Source organism: Gorilla gorilla, chromosome 22, assembly GCF_029281585.2.
Source record: "Gorilla gorilla gorilla isolate KB3781 chromosome 22, NHGRI_mGorGor1-v2.1_pri, whole genome shotgun sequence".
In the NCBI taxonomy this organism is placed as follows: Eukaryota; Metazoa; Chordata; class Mammalia; order Primates; family Hominidae; genus Gorilla; species Gorilla gorilla.
The window spans coordinates 32,252,848-32,259,172 of NC_073246.2; the positions used below are offsets into that span (position 1 = coordinate 32,252,848).

The window sequence follows — 6,325 nt, forward strand, 5'->3', positions numbered from 1 at the left end:
TTAGCAAGTTGATCGGTAGAAGCCAGATCCACACGTTGGTCTGTAACAGGAAGACTGGAATGTCCTAAAGAGAACATATGTTGGGTGGCAGAATCCAGATCCATAGCCCAGGGAAGGGAAGCCACAGCCTCCATAACCCAGGGATCTGACGCCACTGGACCCACGGCCCACTGAGTAGCAGCTCCTAGATCCATAGCCCAGGGAGCGGCAGCTGCTGGATCCAAAGCCTAGAGACCCAGAGTAAGTCGACTGGCAGGGACTGCAGAGCACGGAGGTTCTGGGGCGGTAGCAGGAGGTCTGGCAGGGGCTGGACTCCACACAGGACGTCTGGCAGCTAGCGGTTTCCCAGCAAGTCTCCTGAAAGCCCTTGCAGAGAGAGGAACCCAGCTGGCAGGTGCTGGGAGATCAAAGGTTCAGTGCTGTAGACCAGGTTGCTGGGGTACGAGAAGCCACCACGGGAGTAGCCTGAGTAGCACAGGTAGCCCCCACAGGAATGGGAGGAGAAGTTTCCAGAGCAGCAGTTGTAGGACATGTTGACAGGAAATGTGAGTTCAGCTGAGCTGCATTGAGAAGATGCCCTGATGTCCCTGACTGTGCCCAATGATCCAGAGATGTTTACACCCTCACACTGCTGGGCCTGATGCAGTATCTGGGAACCCCCCATTCTTGTGAATGTGTTTTCATCAAATGACTAAGTAACCTAGGTTATAATTATAATTCAGCACATTCATTTGTCTTTAACAGCAGTGTAATCATTCCAGTTTATAGAAGCCCATTGGCTTCTCTCTCTCTCTCTCTCTCTGTCTCTTTCTCTCTCTCTCTCTCTCTCTCTCTACAGTAATAAGGTTTGGTTTGCTTTCAGAAACATTGGTGATGATACACACAGTGCCTCCCCACCCCTTTTACTGAGCTTGACTGTGGGTATTCTGAGCTTCAGCCTACAAATTCTTACCGGCAATGTACTCCCAAACAGTAATCAGCAGCCACCCACCCCCATTATTTACATATGTTTTATTAAGCATTAACTACATGTGCAACATTTAAAAGTGTGGTATGATTTAATCTTTGCAAATATCTTATGAGATACAAATTGTCATAAACAATTTAGAAGTGAGGCCATGGAGGTTTGGAAAAGTTATGTAACATTCAGGTAATAAATCAAACAAATCATGGACCTCATGTCATCCCAGGTATATCTGTCTTTAAGGCTAGCACAAACTACAGAGCTATATAGACAATTTGTGAAGCTTGTAATTTCTGCTCCCAGAATCACGTGGACAATTGAGTATGCAGGTGAAAAAAAAATTCCAAGGTGTTAATATTTGCATTTCATCTGATATATCTACTTGAGTATTCTTACCCCTTTTATGAATTCCCCAAATATAGCCAACTGAGGGGACAGCTTCTTAATTGATTTTGGTTATTTTTTTAGTCTTCAGAGTTACTATGGAGATGCTTTGTTACAAATTATCTTCTATTTGCCCTCTCACTCAGCTTATCCTAGTTAAGCAACTCATGTTTTATCCACCATGGAGTTATTAGATTCTTTTTCAGTGTGAGGCAGAAAATTATTTGGCAAACACAGACTTTCACTGGGACTAGTTGCTAAAAACTGATATGCCTTTAGTGAGTTGACTACCAATAAAATACGTTTGCAGAAGCTTGAATTTTAATAGGGTGCCGACCTTTTGCCAACTCAGTTGGGAGTGAGAAATATGACACCTTCGAGAGTGATTCATTTCACTCCTTGCTGAGCTTCTCTTGTTCATCATTCTAGAAAGACAAAGCAGCATAAAATTTACCATTATATGAAGTGGTTAAAATTATCTTTACCACTATAAAACATCAGTGGTATAAAGAAAAATCTTGGAATTAGAAATGTCTTTTTCCCCACTTATTATCATATCCAACTTCTGCCTTCAAGCATCTTTTAGAAATTGGAAAGCAAAAAGCTATTTATGTAATTTGATCTTTTCAAACTGCTTCATAGATGATTGTTTTTTGTAATCTCCTGTAGTATTTGCTTATCTGGCAACAATGGAATATTTTGTCCATTGTTTTGCTAACAAATTTCTACCAAATGCATTGCTCACATTGCACCAAATCCCTTTGTGAAAGATGTACCAAAATGGAGTCATTTATGTCAAACTCTAACAAAATGGGGTCAAGAGAGGCCACAAAAAAAAATCCTCATGCACACGTGCCTGTAACAAGGGTTATCACAAGAACTTCTTCAAATTGCAGTATTCCAGATAAATAGGTTCCAGGACAGTTACCTAGCAACAGCTGTCTTTACCAATAAACAAATGTCAACTCCTACAATGAGCTTTTGACCCGTGAACTTGTCTCAAAGCAGCTTACCTGGACCTCTCTTTGTATTTAAAAACTTCTCCTGTGCCCTAACCCCTTGGATGTGCCTATGATCCATCATCCATCATAGCATGCACGTTCCTAGATTGCACTTCGCTGCTCTTTCCAATTAAAACTCATTTGTTCTGAAGAGCATATGTCAGTTTCTTTTTAGGTTGACACTTCTCATCCCTCAATGCCAAAATCAAACTCCTCCTATCAGATAGGTGTTCATCCCAACTAGACTTAGCTCTTCAGGAACAAAGATCTCAGTATTTGGTAACCTAGTTCACACACACACACACTGTGGAGGAATTGCAAGGGATGTACTTTGAAATGGCTCATGCAGGATGAGTAATATTTCAGCTTGCAGGGAAATTACATATGTGAGAAGAACGAAGAACGCAATGCACAGAAGTTTTGTGGGGTGAGTGATGGTGCTTAGTCTTCTTTGACCTAATTCCTGGCACATCATGGGTGCTCATAGATTATTTATATCAAATAATTAATTTTTATTTTACTTTCACTCAAGATAAATGTATGCATGTGAAAATAATGTTTCTGCTTTTAAAGTTACCTCTAATTAAAAGTGAAATGAATATTAAATCTATCTTTTATGATGAATATATCCCCAAGTTAATCATAACCAGTAAACCAAGGCCTGTTAAGATAGAGCACCTCTTAGAAGATGAACAGAGGATGGAAATTATGGTTTTAGTGCGTAGGGGAATATTCTGAACACTCTTTATAGTCCTTGTATGTGAATGTGCACTTGTTCTCTTCTCATTACACAAGGCAACAGGATCAAATAAACCATAATTGGTAAAGGTGCTCAGTTAGGTTAGCCAGAAGTCTGGGTACAACTTTACATGGCAGTAGTATTTTAATTATGGCTTCTTTCCATTATACTACAGATGCAAAAACCATACACACTACCCAGGCATTTCTCTTAGCTCAAATTCTCCATCACAACCAGCTATATACCAGTTTTCCTGAATCACTGTGGTATCAAAGTCTTTTTTTTTTTTTTTTTTTTTTGAGACGGAGTCTTGCTTTGTCGCCCAGGCTGGAGTGCAGTGGCGCGATCTCGGCTCACTGCAAGCTCCACCTCCCGGGTTCATGCCATTCTCCTGCCTCAGCCTCCCGAGTAGCTGGGACTACAGGCGCCCACTACCACGCCCGGCTAATTTTTTGTATTTTTAGTAGAGACGGGGTTTCACCGTGTTAGCCAGGATGGTCTCGATCTCCTGACCTCGTGATCCGCCCGCCTCGGCCTCCCAAAGTGCTGGGATTACAGGCGTGAGCCACCGCGCCCGGCCCAAAGTCTTTTAATTAGTTTTCCTCTATTCCTGTAGGCATATCAGTGTTATTTAGGGGATGTCCAGCAGTCTATTATAGCCACTATTAATCTCAGCTATTTTATAATTTCTCAAACTCTATGTAATTTTTTTAAAGATAAAAAATAACTACAATTTTTTAAAATTAAAAATGTACATAGGTTACTTTTGGAACTTGGAATACTCTTCTAAAAATAGATATCACTATAATTTTTTCAGAAAGTTAAATTCTTCATATATGTTAACTTAAGGCAATGCAATAGTTTTATTTATTTATTTTTGAAACAGGGTCTCACTCCTATGGCCCAGGCTGGAGTGCAGTGGTGCGATCTTGGCTAACTGCAGCCTGGAGTTCACAAGCTCAAGTGATCCTCCCACCTCAGCTTCCCAAGTAACTGGTACTACAGGAGTGCACCACCAGGCCTGGCTTTTTTTTTTTTTTAATTTTTAGTAGAGATGTGGTCTCTCTATGTTGCCCATGCTTGAGCTCAAATGCCTGGGCTCCCCACCTCAGCCTCCCATAGTTCTAGGATTACAGGCATGAGCCATTGTGCCCGGCTTTATACAATACTTTTAAATATAAAGAGCCACTTCTTTATTAAGTAAATTAGAAACCATCCCTCTAAGAATTTAAACACATTTAAATATATATGCACTATGGATATGTGTATATCTATCTATCTATATATATATCTCCATAAATTTTGAGAAAGATCAAATATTATGGTTATATATTTACTGAATTAGGAAATTTTGCCAAAATACTTTGCATCACTCATGTCACATTTTTATAAAGCTGTTTGGATCTGAAAGTGCTTTCGTGGATTTCACACTAATGCTTTATAGCACTGAAGGAGCTATAATCATAGAATAATAATTTGTCATCTGAGGAAACGATGTCATGCAGTCAAAAAGCTGCAAGCTTGGGATTGGAATGCATGTCCCTGGCTCTGAGTCCAATTCTTTCTTCCATTAGGCTGGTGCAAAGGTAATTGTGATTTTTGACATTAAAAGTAATTGCAGAAACTGTAATTACTTTTGCACTTTACATGATGCAAATGCATGAACCTTAAGAGAAATTGTATATTCTCTTCACTTTGTATTTCCATAAACATGGCCCTCTAGCATGCATCTCATATTTGTACATATTATTGAATATGTCTCATTCGAAATGTTGAATTTTCCTTACTTTGACTATATCAATATGTTCATTTTAAAAATCAAAATCTCTTACAAATTTCAGTGCTTGAAGTGATCCTCAATATCTGTCCTCAATCCATATCCCAAGCAAAATTGCCTTTGGGGCCTTCCTCAATTATTTTTCTTTCTCTTTCTAATTGCTTCATTCTCTTTCATTCTAATGGTTCTTTTATTCTCAGCCTTATAACCATGCTCAATCTTCTCCAATCCAAAAATTTTAAATAGTGCCATTTTCTCTATGATTATATAGCTCTTCTTATTTTATATCAGAATTATCTAAAGAGGTATGGAATCAGCTTGTCAGCTACCTCACTTTTTATTCTCTTTTCAATAACTGATATGATTAGGCTTTGTGTCCCTGGCCAATTCTCATTTTGAATTGTAATTGCAATAATCCCCATAATCCCCGTGTGTCAAGGGAATTACCAGGTGGAGGTAATTGAATCGTGGGGGCAGTTTCCCCGATGCTGTTCTCCTGATAGTGAGTGAGTTAGCACAAGATTTGATGGTTTTATAAGGGGCTCTTCCCCTTTCACTCAGCACTTCTCCTTCCTGCCGCTTTGTGAAGAAGGTGCCTTGCTTCCCCTTCGCCTTCCACCATGATCGTAAGTTTCCTGAGGTCTCCTCAGCCATGCTGAAGTATGAGTCAATTAAATCTCTTTCATTTATAAATTACCCAGTCTTGGACAGTTCTTTATAGCAGTATGAAAATGGACTAATACAATTACCATCTTGTTTCTGTCTGGTTTAAAACTCTTCTGGAATTGCTCTGACATGGTCAGCAGTAGCCTCAATGCTGCCATACGTGATGTACATTTTTAGGATTATCCCATGTGAACATTTAACCATATTCAACACAGGCGACTATGTCCTTAACCTTACATCTTGTTCATCTATATACTTCCATGAGATTACAGTTCTAGTCTTCTATCTAACTTTCACCTAACTCTTTGTTACTATTAGTTGGATTTCTTTCATAATATTCCTTAAGACTTGGCGCTGATCTCTGGACATATTCTCTCTATAGAGGAGACACCTCCCTTCCATGGCTTCAAATACCATCCATATTCTGTGACACTGAAATATTCAAATTATCTTTCCAGTCTGTATAGTTTTTTCTTTTTTAATTCTAGACCTAAATACCCAAGTACTTCTTGCCATTCCACTTAAAGGTTTCATAAGGGTGTTGAACTTCTATGTGTATGACATTGAACTTTTGCTCTTCTCTTGTGAGGCAGAAACATTTTTTGTTTCCTATTAGTAAACTGCATTTCCACCTATCTAGTTGTTTAACTGAGACAATTAGGAATCCTCTTAACTACTACTCTGAGGATTGGCCATTTTCTTTCCCAAATCTGTCTTACATTTATCCAGTCCTATTACTGCTTTCTGTGTAGTTCAGGATTTCTCACCCTTGGTACCAGGGGCATTTAGGGCTG

At 39.3% G+C, this 6,325-nt stretch overlaps 1 pseudogene; it reads right to left on the bottom strand.

Annotated features, from left to right (window-relative positions):
- On the bottom strand, positions 1-568 carry LOC101150236 (keratin-associated protein 13-1-like; annotated as a pseudogene).
- Positions 569-6,325: the final 5,757 nt, after the last annotated feature.